The sequence below is a fragment of the Rhinoderma darwinii genome, chromosome 2, assembly GCF_050947455.1.
Source record: "Rhinoderma darwinii isolate aRhiDar2 chromosome 2, aRhiDar2.hap1, whole genome shotgun sequence".
Classification (NCBI taxonomy): Eukaryota; Metazoa; Chordata; class Amphibia; order Anura; family Rhinodermatidae; genus Rhinoderma; species Rhinoderma darwinii.
In genome coordinates, this window is record NC_134688.1 from 67,302,681 (window position 1) to 67,322,182 (window position 19,502).

Below are 19,502 nucleotides of genomic sequence, written 5' to 3' on the forward strand. Positions count from 1 at the left end.
TTTCAGGAGAAAACAGCACCGTAATTTCAGCCGTAATGGCATGTACAGGCGTCTTTCGCTGCGTCCATTACGGACGTACTTGGAGCTGTTTTTCCATGGAGTCCATGGAAAACTGCTCCATTTATGTCTGAAGAAGTGACCGGCACTTCTTTGACGCGGGCATCTTTTTTACGTGCCGCCTTTTGACAGCGGCGCGTAAAAAAAAATGACCGTCGGCACAGAACATCGTAAGACCCATTCAAATGAATGGGCAGATGTTTGCCAACGCTTTTGAGTCGCATTTTTGGACGTAATTGAATACTAAAACGCCCGAATTACGTCCGTAAATAGGGTGTGTGAACCCAGCTTTAGTGACGCCCCCGGCTGCTAGTGCTGCATTGTTGGGTCACTTAGGAGACCCAGCGATGCAGCTGAAAGCTGCGGACCGTCGGCCATTAGAAGTTTGCGGGGGGGGCCCAGTAAGAATTTTTGCATCGGGGCCCATGAGCCTTTAGCTATGCCCCTGTACAGGGGGTCTGTGTGCCATGATCTACAGGGGGTCTGTGTTTCATCATCTACAGGGGGTCTGTGTGGCATCATATACAGGGGGTCCGTGTGCCATCATCTACAGGGGGGCTGTGTGGCATCATCTACAGGGGGGCTGTGAAACAATCATGACAATGACCTTTGTTTGGGTGTTTTCAGGGGGTTGGGACAAAAGAAGCCAGACAAATGAAATTCATCAGTTTTTTTAACGGCCATGAAAAACGGATGCAAAATGGATGTCAAACGGCCATTAAAAACGGACAGACGGACTGGAAGTGTATAAAAATTTGCAGACACAATGATGCAAAACGGCCATGAAAAACTGACAGTTGATCAGTTTTTAATGGCCATTTTTTTTCACTGTCGTGTGAATGTAGCCTAAGTTCTGGATCGTCTCCATTTTAATGGATAAAGTTACCGGACAATTATCCGCCCACCGAGAGTTTATTGGACACATGGACGGCCTGGTGAGCAGATGAACTTCTTGTTTCTTTGTTTGGAGTCATGTACAGATATAGCAATCCTTATCCTGACTCTGATAACTTGCTGCAGCGTGATAATTTATCACTTAAGTCACTGAAAACCATTGAAAAAGTGAAATTAAAGTTTCTTGACACTGTGTATTCAATGTATTTAACCCCTTTGAGCTCAGCAATGTAATATTCCGTCGCGCTGACCGCCTCGTTCGCACTCAGCGACGGAATATTATGTCGCAGGGAAAATGCATCGCCATTTTCCACCGGCGCGTGCACGAGCTGTGACAGCTGCTGTTTCCGACAGCAGGCTATCACAGCTCAATACGCCGGGACCTATTGCGATGGTCCCGCCTCCACAATCGTCACTATTGGTCAGTCAGTGAGTAACTGTCCAATAGTGGCGATCGGTCTCTTCACTTCCACTCCCTGACATCACATCCTGCCGCACCCGCCATGAGATGGAGAAAGCGAGGCGTTCAGAGCGGTTGTGAGTAGAGGGAGAGAAGAAAAAGAGTGAAAAAAAGACAACTTTTTTCTGCTTCCCACCTCCCCAATCCACTACCCAGTCCTTTACCCTTCCTCCTTGTGTTCCCCCCACATTTTTGGTCAGTGATCTCCTATCACTGACCACTTCTTAGTCTTCAGGACCAATTTCTTGGTCCCTGGGGATTATTTTTTTCTTTATAAAACATATAAAATAAAAAAATATATTTAAAAAAAAAAAAAAGAAAAAAAAACCTGTTAATTTAGACAATTTATCTAGTTAGTTTAGTATTAGTGTTAGTTAGTGTCAGGGAACCGTCAAAAAGCATAGTTAGGTATAGCGTCAGGAATCCATCACCATAGTTAGATCTAGCGTTAGGGGTCCATCACAGTAGTTAGGTTTAGCGTCAGGGAAGCTCGGAATAATCTAGATAGGTTTAGTGTCAGGCACCCGTCACCGTAGTTAGGTTTAGTGTTAGGGAAGCTCAGAATAATCTAGTTAGGTTTAGTGTCAGAGAATAGTCGCCGTAGTTAGATTTAGTCTCAGGGAAGTTCAAATAAAATCTAGTTAGGTTTAGTGTTAGGAACCCTCGCCCTTGTTATGTTTAGTCTCAGGGAAGCCCACTCGTTCTATAAAAACACCAATTTTTTTAGCTAGTTTAGGTAGCAGCCTATTGCTCCTAGTTAGGAAAGCAATCACACATGTCCCAACGGACATTTAGTGCCGAAGAGGCATATTCATTTCTTGCCTCTGACACAGAGTCGTCGGATGGTGAGACTCTGTTTTATTTATCCACCTCCTCATCCAGTGATGAAGAAGAGGAACCTCCTAGGAGATGCCCCTTGACCACCAGTGCAGTTGAAGCCCCCGAGCGAAATGACCCCGCCGCAGTTCAACCCCCATTTGGACCCCCACACCAGACATTTATGAGCCCAAAATCCCAGAGTTAAAATTTAATACGGCAGGGCTCAGTGAAATGGGCTTTTTCAAGTTCTTCTTCACTGATGACTTTATAGATCTTATGGTCTCCCAGACAAATTTATATGTCCAACAGTATATTACTAAGAACCCTACATCATTTTATGCCCAAATATGCCCTACATAATTTTATGCCCAATCCTACAGGTGGACCCCTGTAGATGTACAGAGTTGGGCAAGTTCTGGGAACTTCACTTGAACATGGGGCTTCTGAAAAAGCCATCCATTAGGACCTACTGGAGCATGGACATCTTATACCATACCCCCAATGTACCGTATGGCCATGTCCAGGATGCATTATGAGGCAATATTTTGCTTCTTAAATTATAAGGATAATGAGCAGTGCCCACCCCGAGATGACCCCAGTTTTGACCGTTTGTACAAACTGAGACCCCTATTAGACCATTTCAGTGCTCGGTTTGCCCAAGCATACACCCCCGAGAAGTGTATTTCTATTGATGAGTCCCTGGTACATTTTAACCCCTTCCCGACATTTGACGTACATGTACGTCATGGAAAGTACTGACTTCCCGCATCTTGCCGTACATGTACGTCAAACGTTTGGCACCGGCTCAGAAGCTGAGCCGGTCCCATCATCACCGGATCTCAGCTGTATCTTACAGCTGACATCCGACTGTAACGGCGGGGACCGAAATTAGCTTCGATCCCCGCCATTAACCCCTTAAGTGCAGCGCTCAAACGCGATCGCTGCACTTAAGGTGTTTGCAGCTCATCGGAACCCCAGTAATGAAATTGCCGGGGTTCCGGTGGCTGCAATGGCAACCGGAGGCCTAATACTGGCCTCCCGGTCTGCCTAGCACCGAAGCCGGTCAAGATCCGCCCGGCGGCGGAGCCTGATCGGCTTCCGTAGCTGCCGGCAAGATGGCGCCGGGTCAGGAGCTGATCCGGCGTCATCAGCGGTGGAAGTCAGCTGTACTGTACAGCTGACATCCACCTGTAACGGCAGGAACCGGAGCTAGCTCCGATCCCTGCCATTAACCCCTTCGATGCAGCAATCGAAAGCGATTGCTGCATCGTAGCGGTTACAAGCAGATCGCCAGCCCTGACAGGCAATCGGGACTGGCGACTGCTGTTATGGCAACAGGAGACACAATGGTCTCCTGCTCTGCCATTACGGAAGCCGATTTAGGCCCCGCCGGGAGGCGAAGCCTAAACGGCTTGCTGTCAGTGAATGACTGACAGATCTAATACATTGCACTACATAGGTAGTGCAATGTATTAGAAAAAAAAAAATCTGACCGTTGGACCTTCAAGTCCCCTAGTGGGACTTGAGAAAAAGTGTAAAAAAAGTATAAAAAAGTGTAAAAAAAAGTGCAAAAAATAAAAGTTTGAAAACAATAAAAGTTTCAAGTAATCAAATAACACACAATCCCCCTTTTACTCTTATCAAGTCCTTTATTATTGAAAAATAATAATAAACCATATGTATTTGGTATCGCCACGACCGTAACGACCGGAGGTATCAAAATATTATATTATTTATTGCACGCGGTGAACAGCGTAAAAAAAACCCGTAAAAAACGTTACCAGAGTTTCTGTTTTTTGGTCACTTTGCCCTACAAATATTACAATAAAAAGTGATCAAAAAGTCGCACGTATCCAAAAATGGTACCTATAAAAACTATAGCTCGTCCCGCAAAAAACAAGCCCTCATACAACTCCGTCGACAAAAAAATTAAAACGTTATGGTTCTCACAACTTGGCGACAGAAAAAATACATTCTTTTTACAAAAGTAATTTTATTGTGCAAAAAGTTGTAAAACATAAAAAAGTTCTATAAATGAGGTATCGCCGGAATCGTACTGACCCGCAGAATAAAGGTAACATGTAGTTTATAATGCGTGGTGAACTCTGTATAAAAAAAAACCAAAAAAAGCTGTGCCAGAATTGCGTTTTTTGGTTTACCTGGCATCCCAAAAAATAGGATAAAAGGTGATCAAAAAGTCACATGTACCCCAAAATGGTACCAATAATAACTACAGCTCGTCCCGCAACAAACCAGCCCTCATACCGCTACGTCTATGAAAAATAAAATTAGTTATGGCTCCAATAAGTCAGGAAATAAAAAAATATGCAGTTGTGCCCGAGGAGAACATTTCTTCTGTTTCAAGAGGCGATTTATCAAGGACCTAAAATTAGGGAACCAGGAAGGGAGGGCCCAATCATATCCGATGGAAGCGACGGTGCCCGTATTATACCAGGATAATACTTTCCCAGCAAAATTCCCCAAACTACAAAGGCGCGGAGTGTGGACCAAAAGGGGGATAAGAAATTACACCATTTATCAGTGCGACACCGGCCTGTGCAGAAAGGATTGCTTCACAGCGTAACACACATCTATGGATTATTTTTATTTTTTTATACCACCTGACTATGCCCCTTATATACTCCGCCCCGCTTACATGTACCCCCACATTATAAAACACCAGCAATACTCAAACAAATATAGTACCAAGCAAAATCCGCTCTCCAAAAGCCAAATGGTGCTCCCTCGGCCCTGAACCCTACAGCGTGCCCAAACAGCAGTTTCCTTCAACATATATGGCACCGTCATACCCGTGAGAACCCTTTTAACAATTTTTGTGGTGTGTGTCTCCAGCGTCATAAGCTGGGCATGACATATTTGCCACTGAATGGCATATCTAGGGAAAAATATAAATTTTTAATTTGCACCATCCGCAGCGCATTCATTTATGGAAAAGACCTGTGGGGTGAAAATGCTCACTACACCCCTTAATAAATGCCTTGAGGGGTGCAGTTCCATAATGGGGTCACTTATCAGGGGTTTCTTTTTATTATTTCACATCTGAGCCTCTGCAGTTGTGAACCAATACTTTGTAAATCGCCAAATTAGGCCTCCACTCCGCATGGTACTCTTCACTTCTGAGCCCTGTCATATGTCCAGACAAAAGATTAGGGCCACATGTAGGGTGTTTCTAAAACCGGGAAACACCGCATAATAATTAGAGGGCTGTCTTGTTATGGTGGCACAAGCCGGGCACCACATATTGGCATATCTATGGAAAAAAATCCCATTTTCACTCTGCAACATTGAGCGCACACTAATTTCTACAAAACACCTGCAGGGTTAAAATGCTTACTACACCCCTTGGTAAATGCAATGAGGGGTGTAGTTTACAAAATGGGGTCACTTCTGGGGGGTTTCCACTGTTTTGGGCCCACAGGTGCCCAGAAACCAATCCAGCAACATCTGCACTCCAAATGGCGGTCCTTCCCTTCTGAGCCCTGCCGTTTGCCCAAACAGCAGTTTATGACCACATATGGGGTATTGCCGTACTCGGGAGAAATAGCTTTACAAATGTTGGGTTCTTTTTTTCCTTTATTTGTTGAGAAAATGAAAAAATTTGCGCTAAAGCTACGTCTTATTGAAGAAAAAGGACTGTTTTTATTTTCACTGCCTAATTCTAATAAATTCTATGAAACATCTGTGGGGTCAAAATGCTCACTACACCCCTAGATGCATTCTTCAATAGGTGTAGTTTCCTAAATGGAGTCCCTTTTTGGGCGTTTTCATTGTTTTGTCCCCTCAGGGGCTTTGCAAATGTGACCTGGCCTCCGCAAATCATTCCTGCTAAATGTGATCTCAAAAAGTCAAATAGTGCTCTTTCCCTTCTAAGCCCTGCCGTGTGTCCAAACAGCCGTTTATTACCACATGTGGGGTATTGTTTTACTCGGGAGAAATTGCTTTACAAATTTTGTGGTGCTTTTTCTCCTTTAGTCCTTCTGGAAATGAGAAAAAATTAGCTAAACCTACATTTTCTTTGAAAAAATGTAGATTATTATTTTCAGGGCCTACTTCCAATAATTTCTGCAAAAAAACTGTGGTGTCAAATCGCTCACTATACCCCTAGATAATTTCCTCAATGGGTGTTGTTTCCAAAATGGGGTCACTTGTGGGGGGTTTCCACTGTTTTGTCCCCTCAGGGGCTTTGTAAATGTAACATGGCCTCCGCAAACCATTCCTGCTAAATTTGAGTTCCAAAAGCCAAATGGCGCTCTTTCCCTTCTCAGCCTCGCCGTGTGTCCAAACAGCCGTTTATTACCACATGTGGGGTACTGTTTTACTCGGGAGAAATTTCTTTACAAATTTTATGGTGATTTTTCTCCTTTAGTCCTTGTGGAAATGAAAAAAAATTAGCTAAACCTACATTTTATTTGAAAAAATGTAGATTTTCATTTTCACAGCCTACTTGCAAAAATTTCTGCAAAAAACCTGTGGGGTCAAAATGCTCACTATACCCCTAGATAATTTCCTCAAGGGGTATAGTTTCCAAAATGGGGTCACTTGTTTGGGGTTTTCACTGTTTTGTCCCCTCAGGGGCTTTGTAAATGTGACATGGCCTCCGCAAACCATTCCTGCTAAATGTGAACTCCAAAAGCCAAATGGCGCTCTTTCCCTTCTCAGCCACGCCGTGTCTCCAAACAACCGTTTATTACCACATGTGAGGTATTGTTTTACTCGGGAGAAATTGCTTTACAAATTTTGCGGTGCTTTTTCTCCTTTAGTCCTTGTGGAAATGAGAAAAAAAATCGCTAAACCTACATTTTCTTTGAAGAAATGTTGATTTTAATTTTCACGGCCTACTTCCAATAATTTCTGTAAAAAACCTGTGCGGTGAAAATGCTCACTACACCCCTAGATAATTTCCTTGAGGTGTCTAGTTTCCCAGATGGGGTCACTTTTGGGGGATTTTGACTGTTTTGGCACCGCAAGAGCCCTTCAAACCTGACATGGTGCCTAAAATATATTCTAACAAAAATAAGGCCCCAAAATCCACTAGGTGCTCCTTTGCTTCTGAGGCCGGTGTTTCAGTCCAGTAGCACGCTACGGCCACATGTGGGATATTTCCTAAAACTGCAAAAACTGGGCAACAAATATTGAGTTGCATTTCTCTGGTAAAACCTTCTGTGTTATAAAAAAAATTGTATTAAAAATGTATTTCTGCAGAAAAATATGAAATTTGTAAATTTCACCTCTACTTTGCTTTAATTCCTGTGAAATGTTTAAAGGGTTAAGACATTTTCTAAATGCTGTTTTGAATACTTTGAGGGGTGAAGTTTTTAAAATGGGGTGACTTTTTTGGGGTTTCTAATATATAAGGCCCTCAAAACCACTTCACAACTGAACTGGCCCCTGTAAAAATAGCCTTTTGAAATTTTCTTGAAAATGTGAGAAATTGCTGCTAAAGTTCTAAGCCTTGTGAGGTCATAGAAAAATAAAAGGATGTTCAAAAAACGATGCCAATCTAAAGTAGACATATGGGGGATGTTAATTAGCAACAATTTTGTGTATTATAACTGCCTGTCTTACAAGCAGATACATTTAAATTGAGAAAAATGCTAATTTTTGCAATTTTTCGCTAAATTTTGGTGTTTTTCACAATTAAATACTGAACATATCGAGCAAATTTTGCCAGTAACATAAAGTCCAATGTGTCACGAGAAAACAATCTCAGAATCGCTTGGATAGGTGAAAGCATTCCGGAGTTATTACCACATAAAGTGACACATGTCAGATTTGAAAAATGAGGCTCTGTCAGGAAGGTCAAAAGTGGCTAAAGAGGGAAGGGGTTAAAGGGAGGCTTCAATTCCGCCAGTACCTGCCGAGTAAGAGGGCAAGGTATGGCGTAAAGATGTATAAGCTGTGCGAGAGTGCATCAGGGTATACCTACAAATTTAGGATGTATGAAGGGAAGGACAGCAGTATTCAGCCCCCAGAATGCCCCCCCTTACTGGGAATTAATGCAAAAATTGTGTGGGATTTGGTGCACCCACTGCTGGACCAGGGTTACCACCTCTACTTGGATAATTTTTATACCAGCGTCCCACTCTTCAAGTGCCTCGCTTCCAGAAGTCCTGCGGCATGCGGCACTGCTAGAAAAAATCTGAGAGGCCTCCCTAAGATTCTGCTTGGGCAAACACTCAGAAGGGGTGAGAGCAGGGCACAATCTAGCAGCAACATATTGTGTGTCAAGTACAAGTACAAGAGAGATGTCCTTGTATTAACAACAATACATGGCCACACCAGTACCCATGTACCTGTACGAGGTACCAGTATAGAGACCCCCAAACCAGACTGCATCCTGGACTACAATAGGTACATGGGAGGGGTTGACTTGTCAGATCAAGTCCTGAAGCCCTACAGCGCCATGCGGAAATCGAGGGTGTGGTATAAGAAGCTGGCCATGCACATCATACAGATGGCATTGTACAATGCGTATGTGCTACGTCGATGTGCAGGCCAGAGGGGAACTTTCCTGGAATTTCAAGAGGTGATTATCAAGAACCTAATCTTTAGGACCAAGAATAGGGAGCATCCAGTACTTCCGGAAGTGAGGCCACACGCATCGTACCAGGGCAATACTTTCCAGGAGAAGTTCCCCAAACTGGCAAGAAGGGAAAAAGTCAAAAGAGGTGCAGAGTCTGCTCAAAGAGGGGTATAAGGAGGTAAACAATATACGAATGCGACACGTGTCCCGAAAAACCAGGGCTCTGTATGAAAGATTGTTTTCGAATTTATCATACATCCCTTAATTTTTAATTTACCCTGATACACTCCGCACAGCTTATGCCCCTCATCTTTCCCTTCTGAGCCCTGCCGTGTGCCCAGGCAGCTAATAACAGCCACATGTAGGGTACTGCCGTACCCGGGAGAACCCACATTACATCTTATGGTGTGTATATCTCCAGTGGCACATGCTGGGCACACTATATCGGGCACGGACATGCCATATATATATAGAAAATTGCAAATCTCACTCTGCCCCATCTGCTGCGCATTATCTTTTACACAGTACCTGTGGGGTCAAAAGGCTCACTACACCTCTAGATGAATGTCTTAAGGGGTATAGTTTTTAAAATGGGGTCACTTCTCAGGGGTTTCAACTGTACTGGTACCTCAGGGGCTTCTGCATACATGACTTAGCACCAGAAAAACTCCAGTAGGCCAAATGGTGGTCCTTTCCTTCTGAGCCCTCCCATGGGCCCAAACGGCAGTTTATCACCACAAATGGGGTATTGCCGCACCAAGGACAAATTGGGCAACAAAATGGGATATTTTGTTTCCTGTGAAAATAAGAAATTTTGATAAAAAATGACATCTTATTGTTCTACACACAGGTATCCAGGCTACCAGGACTACTATTATGGGTAAGGCTATCTGAGTTATTAATGTTGGGAGTATTTTACTCTAGAAAACACCCTTTGGACACTTCTGTCCTTAACAAAACAGCTCACACTCAAACAACTAACGTTATATACGATAGCACACTGCCCTATTCATAAGTCCTTAATAGAAGGACTTTAAACACACCATACACTTGGTTATCCTACTTACCTGTGTTCATATCATATAGAGTCTCTCCACTCATGTACCTTTTTAACATGTATGTTTTTATATGTATTTAATAAAATTTGTTATTCTTTTCATATATACTTGGCTCTATACTCTGTTTCTTGTGTGTGTATAGGGTGTGTGTATAGGGTAAAGTATAACAGAGAGAGTTCCCAGCATTATCATTCCCTTACCCCCCTACAACATTACGAATTATATTCACTTGGGACTGGTGTTGTTTTATTACATTTCTTTTGATTCTCTTGATTTTTTTTGCTGTTTTTGACATTCCACTATGTTCTGCATAAAGCTTAGTGTCAGCTGTACTGTGACTTCTTTATCATAACGGAGCCATACCAGGCCCTTATACACCCTATATGCTTCCCCAATAGAATCCATAAAACATAAAAGGGCCGAACAGTGCTCCGGGGTCTTTTCGCAAATCACTCTAGCTAGAATCGCAAATGAAAACGTTCACCATATTAACCAATTGGTAAACATTTGCGGAATCAGGAGATAACGCCTTTTCTCCTCCTCCTTCTTTTATGCTCTAGCCCCTCTTCCCCTGATCCAGATAGAACTTCTCCAAGGGGAGGAGGGAGAACATCTCCACATACTCATCCTTCCCTATTTGTTTCCTGACCTCCTGCTTAAGATGGGCACCGATCCCTCGAAGCAGACATACACAGCCAAGTTATCCCTGTTTACCTAATTAGGTGTCTCAGTCTGGACTGAGACCGCAACCGCCTCATAACTCACCGGAAGAGGGTTAACAAGGGAAAATGTTTTACAGGACCGCCCACGCGAAAACCTGGGATGGACCCGCACCCTTCACCAGGGAACCGCCCACCATGTTCAGCAGGCACACCACTGAGTCCCTCAGGCATCTGCACACGCCTCCTGCTGTGTTACCCCACAGCCCCTTGCGGCAGGGGGCAAACGTGACCTAAACAATAATGGCACCAAGCACCAATAGTGATGCTTTTGAAAAGTATCAAAAAACTTTATTAAATATAGAGGACAAATGAATAAAAAGTGTCACACAATAGATATAGCAACATCTCCAGAGTGAAATACACAGGGTGAACACATGCCCATAACAATACGGATACATCTTATTTATAAAGTGTATAGTGCTAAGCAATATATATGAAATAAGGATATATATATACCATATATAATATAAATTGTCTTTACAATACTGCAGGATGGACAAGGACATGGACAAGAAGCTAAATACAAGTAATGATGGTCCTAGGATAGGTGCAACACATGTTCAAAAGAGTACAGCATATGAAATAACATGCCTCAATATATACCCATCTATATGACACAACCGGGATGGCGCCAACCACGACGCACGTTTCGGCACAGCCTTCATCTGGGGGTGACATCATCTCCTAACAGGTATAATATAATAATATATATATTATATAATATATTATTATATTATATAATATAATATAAATTTCGGTATAATAATGATACAACAGTAAACTGGAGATGACCGTCCAACACTGCGAATTTAACCCCTTAATGACAATACGCCTTTTCACGGTGGTCATTAAAGGGGTTCTCTGGAAAAAAACTTTATGGTCTCATGTTTACTTGATAAAGTGGTTCTGTTTCCACTAAACGCGTTGTACCTCAAGAGACCCTCTATCTCTCTTTTTTATGTATGTTTTATTATCTATTGTTTTAGACAATTAATTATATATATTTTTTTTCTCAAAAAAGTATTGCGCCTGTATGGTGTCTCTTTTTTACAGTGGATCCCACCTGGTTCCCACTGTTTTTATCTACCTGCTCTTACTGAAGATGTCCTCAAAACTGGCTTAATGAGATGGTAGATCGGAGAGTGACTGAGGCAGTGGAGGCAAAACAGGGCGGACCTGTTGCAGGCAGCGGCTAAGGCATCTTGGCCCCCATTGGGGGACCTCTCTAGAACTCCAGTGAAGGACCTGGGCGTGTAGACGAAGCCAAGGCAGACCCAGCAGAACCGGGTTGATGGCTTTAGGCAGGACGAGGAAGTTGATCTGTTCTGAGTGAAGGACTCCGATTTGTAACGTAAGTGGTTTCATGATAGCCACAACAGGATCGGGCAATGGTAGTCCATTTACAGAAGCAACAGCAAGGGATCTCTCTGGAAGCCCTCAGGCGTATTAGCCGCTGGGCTCATGACTGTGCGGCACAGCGGGGGTTAAAGGGTTAATAGGCAGGCCAGGGCGGGTAGAGCAGGGAGCAGCGTGTGTAAGGAGTCGTAATGGGGACATAAGGACCCGCCCCTATGGGCGTTCCGGAGGCGGGCTGCGGTCGGGGGACGCTCCCTTCATGGCAAGGGTTCTTAATTCAGCGGAGGGCGGCCATCTTCCTCTTCTGGCTGTTTGCTTGTCCACGGTGGTGAGTAAACTTACCTCGGGAACATGAACCGGCAAGAGTTAGAGGAACTTATCCGCTATCGCCTGCATAATGAGGGTTCGGTATGGCTGCGGTCTCTGTTAGACGAGACCGTGGCACCCGAACTTCCTGGAAGCAGTCAGCTCCCCGCGAGGCGTTCTGGGCGTCGCTCTAGGCCGCCGGTGCGGTTGTCTCCCTCCGGTACCCAGCTAGTTCGGGCAGAGGCCCCTAGTCGGGTGGCGCAGGCACAGTTAGGTCCCGCGCAGCAGCTATCGCAAGACCGGCAGGAGGACGTGATCCCCCCGTCTCCAGGCCCGGCTACTTCCACTGGACTGGGAAGGGCTGGGCCTAGGGCAGCAGCACGGCCGCCACTGGGGTGTACACAGGCTAATCCGGCAGCGACTCTCCTTCCAACAGGTCGTGGGATGGGAACTAGAAGCAGCACCAGAGGGTCAGTCCCGCAGCACATCCCACCTAGCGCTGCTACGGGAGGGTGGCATGAAACGTCACCCCCTCCATTGGATGTGGCGGACAGCGATTCAGTAGGTGACAGTGAGGAGGACTTCTTTCACTGCGGGCAGGATCCGCCAGGAGTGACGCAACCGGCACCACTACCGCCGCCTCTTCCCACGACTGCTGTGGATGCACTGGTCGTTCCTACTGCCGGGGGTCCTAGTCTTGCGGCTACGGACGTTATTGAGCGGGCGTCGTCAGTCAGCTCAAGGGGCACCAACAGGACTCGGCGATCCCGCTCACGGCGGTCTTCCAGACGCCGCTCCTCCAGGCGCAGCAGGCGGGGATCGCGACGTAGACGGACTCCTTCATCCGCAAGTTCTGGATCATCGAGCTCATGCACTGGGTCGTCCCATCAAGGCAGGCGCCGCAGCCATGACGGGCGTCGCCATAGAAAACGGGCGTCCGGTCGCCAAAGGTCCGCGAGCACAAGGATGGGAGAGGTGCCAGTAGCATCCTCTGCACCTGCCCCTCACCAACCGCCGCCTTCAACGGCTCTGGTTCCAGCGCCAGCTTCTGGACGCAGTGAGTATGATTGCCTTCGGGCTTGGGGTTCGGGGGCCACATCTGATGTTGAAATTGTGAATGTGTTACGATCCCTGTTGGTGGGTGGGGCGAATGCCCTCCCCACCCCGGCACCGCTGGAGGTACCAAAAACGCTAGTGGAAGCGTCTACGTCTATGACAGGCCCTTCCTTACCCGCCTTCAGGGATACGTATTTTTGCGGGATTCCCCCGCCTTGGAGCTCATTTATCTGATGATACCCGGGAAAAAATAGCTCGTAATGAGTACGTGGATATTTGGTCCCTGGTGTCTGTGGACTCGGCTACCGTCGACAGGGAACGTCGTTTTGAAAGAGGGGTCCCGACCAAGCCCAAAGTAGCGAGAACTTTTAACAATTGGGTACAGGCGTTTGCGGTGTTAGGATGCGTAGCTTCCCAGAATAACCCGGAAAAATCATTCCAGCTTTTCGTGTATTTAGATACGGTTTTTAGTGCTTATAAGTCTCATGGGGTTACGGCCTGGTGGCGGTATGATGAGGAGTTTCGCAGGCGCATGTCACAAAAACCGGAGGTGGGTTGGGACACTAAGACAACGGATGTGTGGCTCAGACTTATGATGTCACAACGCCCCTTTCAGCCCGGGGCCCCTTCCCCACCAGATTTTGCAGCCGCGGGGGCCGGGGCCCTCAACAGTAAGCGCAACGGGTCCTGCTGGCTTTTCAATGAGGGACACTGTAAATTTTACGCTTCCTGCAAATTTAAGCACGAATGCTCATCCTGCGGCGCCGCCCACCCAGCTGTGCGGTGCAATCGGCGGAGCGCTCAAGGCCCACGTCCCAATAGTACGGGTAGGATCGAGGACCCCAATCCGCGTGTTAGAGATGTTGCCATGGCTAGACCGGTACCCCAAGATGGGGGAAGCCGCCCTGCTTAGGACGGGTTTTTCATTCGGTTTCTTTATCCCTTTCGTTTTCAACCCGGCGCCCCTTTTTTCGGGAAATTTAAAATCGGCGTCCGAGTTCCCGGAGGTCGTCAGGGCCAAGGTGGACAAAGAGGTGGAGTTGGGCCGGATGGCTGGCCCCTTCTCGGTCTTACCATTCCCTAACTTACGGGTTTCCCCTTTAGGCGTAGTTCCCAAGAAGGAGCCTGGGAAATTCCGTTTAATACACCACTTGTCATACCCCAAGGGGCGTTCGGTTAACGACGGTATAGATAAGGACCTAGCGGCTGTCTCCTATGTATCTTTTGATAGGGCAGTTGAATTAGTATGCCAGGCGGGCCAGGGTGCTCTCATGGCAAAATCCGACGTGGAATCCGCGTTCAGATTGCTGCCTGTCCACCCTGATTGTTATCACTTACTCGGCTGCCAGTTGCAAGGGCAAGTGTTTTATGATATGTGCCTACCTATGGGATGCTCCATTTCCTGTTATTATTTCGAGGTTTTTAGTTCTTTCCTAGAGTGGGTTTTGAGAGACGTTATGGGTTGTAAGTACACTACACACTACTTAGACTAATTTCTTTTCGTAGGCCCCGCCAGTTCGACACGTTGCCAATCGTTGCTTGATTCGTTTCGCAGTATATCGGGGCGATTCGGCGTTCCCCTTTCGGAGGAAAAGACTGAGGGTCCTACTACGGTTTTGTCTTTCCTGGGAATCGAGATTTATTCGGTGCAGATGGTGTTCCGTTTGCCGGCGGACAAGGTCTCAAAATTGAGGTCTCACCTGTCCGCAGCCATAGCGCCCAAAAAGTTGCAGCTACGGCAGGTTCAGTCATTATTGGGTTTGTTGGTGTTTGCAAGTAGGATCATGCCCATGGGCCGTATTTTCTCGCGTCGTTTGTCGTTAGCCATGGTTGGGGCTCGTTCCCCTACACACCATGTGCGCATTACTGCAGGGCTGAGGAGTGACTTACAGGTGTGGGTCAATTTCATAGCTGATTATAATGGGGGAACGTGCTGGCGTAGCCCCCCGGTATCCAGCCACGAGATTCAGTTGTTCACTGACGCCGCTGGTTGTGCTGGTTTTGGCGCCATTCTCGGTTCATCTTGGTGTGCTTCTCCCTGGCCTCCAGGGTGGCGTGATCGGGGCTGGTGCAGAAATTTGACGCTCCTCGAAATATTTCCTATCATAGTTGCGGTTGAGCTGTTGGGAGAGAGAATGGCTAATTCATCAGTGGTATTCTGGTCAGATAATGCTAGTGTTGTTCATGCTGTGAATCACTTAACCTCTTCTTCCCCCCCGGTGGTTGTGTTGCTCAGGCGTCTAGTTTTATGATGCCTCCAACACAACATCAATTTCAGGTCCAGGCATATTCCTGGTATTTATAATAAAGTTGCTGATGCTTTGTCGCGTTTTAATTGGCAGGCGTTCCGTTCACTTTGCCCACAGGCGGACTTGGCAGGGGCCAGCTGCCCGGACTCGTTGTGGAAGATGATGGACTTCAGTTGACCCCCCTTGTGAGAGCATTGCTCGCACCATCCACTTGGGCGGCATATGGTTAGGCGTGGAACAAGTGGCTGGAGGTGGTGGGTGAGCGTCCCTTGGGGCCGGACGCGGCTAATCTTAGCTCATACTTGGCTAAATTATTACAGCAAGGGGTTTCGGGTGCGATAGCGCAGCGGCGACTCTCAGGTTTGGCCTTCTTTTTTAAATTGCGCGCGTGGCCGGATGTTACCAAGTCCTTTTTCATAACACAGGCGTTAAAGGGATGGAAGAAGTCCGCGGTCAGGCGCCCGGTCTCTTACCCAATTCTAATAAAACTGTTACAGGAGTTGCCTGTCGTCTGTTCTTCTCCCTTTGAAGTTAAGTTGCTCACTGCGGCGTTTGCATTGGCCTTTTTCGGTGCCCTACGCATTTCCGAATTGGTAGCCATGGCGGCCACCCGCCCGGGGGGCCTGCTGGCTGACGACGTGGTGTTGGCTAGTGCCGGCGTCCGTTTCCACATACGGAGGTCCAAGACAGATACGTTTGGGAAGGGTTGTTGGATTTCTCTGCGGCCGGTACCTAGGCCGGCTTGCCCAGTACAAGCCATTACACAATACGCGCGGGCCAGGTTGCCCGGGGCCCAGTTCCTAGCCCATGCAGATGGCAAACCTCTTACCAGGTTCCAGTTCACGGCGGTGTTCAGGTCCGCCTTATCCAGGGCTGGGTTTCCCCCCAAGGACTTTTGGTACTCACTCATTCCGAATAGGTGCTGCTACTATGGCCAGCGAATTGGGTTTGCCAGATGGGGAGGTTCGGCGCATAGGGCGCTGGCGTTCTGAGTGTTTTGCTGGTTATATTCACCCGGATTTGATTTTACATTAATATTATGTTTATTGCAGGTCCTCGTCCGGTTATTTGGATTATCGGCCATTCCTATGTTTTTTGGGCTGAACGGCGGGCTTCTATACGGCCAGGAGGTCTTTCGTTGGGGATCCTGGGAGCTGATGTGCACTGGAGAGGAGTTCGTGGACTAAGATGGTTGGATGTCTTACCTGAAGTGGTAGCGATTAGTAGGCAGCGGGCGGCTCCTACTGTGTTGGTGATACATGTTGGAGGGAACGACCTGTGTTCGGTGCGGTTGGGCGAGCTGATAGCGTTGATTTAGTCCGATTTGGAAAGGTTTACGTCGTTCTTCTCCCAGTTGGTTTTAGTATGGTCTGAGGTGATTCCGCGGGCGGAATGGGCGGGAGCACGTGATCTTAACGCTATTGAAAGGGTGGTTATTCGGCAGAGGCAGTTGGAAGGGGATAATAGGTGTTTACTGTTGCTGGATGGGGTGCACCTCACGGATATTGGGCTGGACATCTTTTTGTCCGGTCTCCAGGATGGCATGGAGGAGGCTTTGTTCAGGTTGACCGGGGGTCGTGAAGGAGGAGGGGTGCGCAGTTGAGTATGCGCATCCTCCTCGTGGCGGTATATTGTTATAAAAGAAGTGACCTACATGCCGTGCCCTAGGCAGGCTGGCATACGGGTATGAAACGGTTAATAAGTTATGTGGAAATTGGATAATAAATAAATAATAAATAAAGCTGTGGCCGACCCTCGAGTCAACCCACGTTAAAAGGAAATTGGTGTCGGTCTAATTATTTAAGGGTTATAGGTAAACCCCCCCCCCCCTGGCCTTTGCAGGATGGTGGCATGCGCACAGTCCTAGAAGAACTGTGGGTAGATGTAGTCGGTCTACTAAATCCTGCTGGATGAAATCTGCAGCTGCCCTGGAGTCAAAATAGACAGAGGAGAAGTGTGATGTCTCTCCCGAGATGATGGTCACAGGAATAGATAATTTGGAAGAGGTTTTGATGTTTGGCATCATCCCACCTAGAGTTGCCTCTCTAGGAGCTGGAGTTTCCCGGCTTTTGTGGACACGAAAGGGCCTTTAAGGCCGCAATACAAACACAGACCTGAAGAGCATCAGCGCTGTTTCTCCTGCTCGGACAACTTGACTCTGTCTACCTGCATTGGTTCCTCAGGTAGAGCAACAAGAGGGGGCAGTAGTGGTCTCTGGAACGAAGGTGCTAATCTGTGAAAACGTCTCTCCACCGAACCTCCTCATCGCGTTCCTGGATCCTCATGTTGACCCGGGTAGCCAACAGGATATGGGCATCCAAGGTAGGTGGGAGGTCGCGGGCTGCCAGCTCGTCCATGGTGTGTGAGGACAGTCCATGCCATAGGTCGCCACCAATGCTTCATTGTTCCATGCCAACTCTGCTGCCAGGGTACGGAAGGAGATGGCATACTCTCCTGCTGTGGACCCCCTTGCTTGAGGGTTAGCAGAGTGGCTGCTGCTAAGGATGTTCGACCCGGCTTCTTGAACACGTCACAAAAAGTCTGTAAGAACAGGGCTAAGTCCGAAAATTTGTGCCCCTGTCATTCCAGGATGGGGTTCGCCCATGCGAGGGACTTGCCAGCGAGGGGGAAATAATGAACGCTACCTTGGCCTCATCAGAGGAGAAATGGTGAGCACGCAGTCATAGCGAGGAAAAAGAGGCAGTGCAACTGTGGATCCGGAAAACAGACAGTAGGAGTATTAGGCAGTGGAACGGCAGCAGTCTCTGGGGAAGGAACAGGGAGTTGATCCAGTCGGGCGATGATGGAGTTTACAGCCACGAGGAGTTGATCCTGACGTGCATATAGATACAATATATACTATTGGGGTCCACACCTTAGTAATTGCTGACGTGCATATAGGTCACGCATATCCGTCTGTATGACCTGAACTGTGGTCTTAGGCTGGCCAGCGGGTTCCATGGCCTGAGCGTACTGTCACAATCTAGGGAACATATGTAGCTGACTTTAGCTTGACTAATAACGCATTAAATACACAGTGGAAAGATCCCTTATCTTGACCTTTTCAATGACTTCTCAATGGTTATTTTTGTGTGATATCACGCTGCAACAAGTTATCAGTCAAGTTAAAGATGGCTACATCCGTATGTGGACCAACTAGGCCGTGGGCTCCGGCTCAGATAGGGCTAGGTGTGGCAGGTTGCGCCAGACGAAGCGGATGGCACCAGGAATGGTAGATGACACACAGACGTGGCATATCCAGCCGGCGGTACCACACGACTCTGATAAAAGGCAGGCACAGTTAGGAAACAGCATGACTTGCCTAAGTAGAGTCGTGTGTTAATGAGCCTTCACTTATCCCTTCTTTTCCCTCCACCCCTACCTTTGAGAAAAGACACGCGACACCGAGGTTGGATGTGAAATGGCCACAGCAGCCGTTTATTAACTTTCACAGTTTTGTAAAAATGCAATTTAAATCCGAAACATTCGGATAACTAATTAGGAATCCAACCAGAGAATTCCTCCTAATAATTAACATGACCCAACATGGGTCATAATCATAAATAACAATTAACGTTAACATTAATACAAGCAGGGGAAGTCCTTGAAGCCATTTTTAGATATTCCTTTTATACCTCGAGTTAGCCATCTGCAACACCACCAAGACATTACCTCCAGCCGTAAACCAGCTCGGAGGCACCGCTCACCTCTGCAGATGGCCCCAACCACCAGAAGACCACTTCAAAGGGATAACACCCTATGAAGTCTTCAACCATGTACCTTTTTTGGGGGACGCATACCCCCGATGCGACCCCCCCACCATTTCGTACTGACCGACCTCAAGGACTCCCCCCGCCACAGCGAAACAGGCCTTGACCACCTTAAGCCTGTGAGTTCCGCCACACCACCATCGCCCTTTCAATTCCCTCTGCTATTGCCAGACTCCACAGATAAATCCCAACCTCGGTCAAATTAACCCCA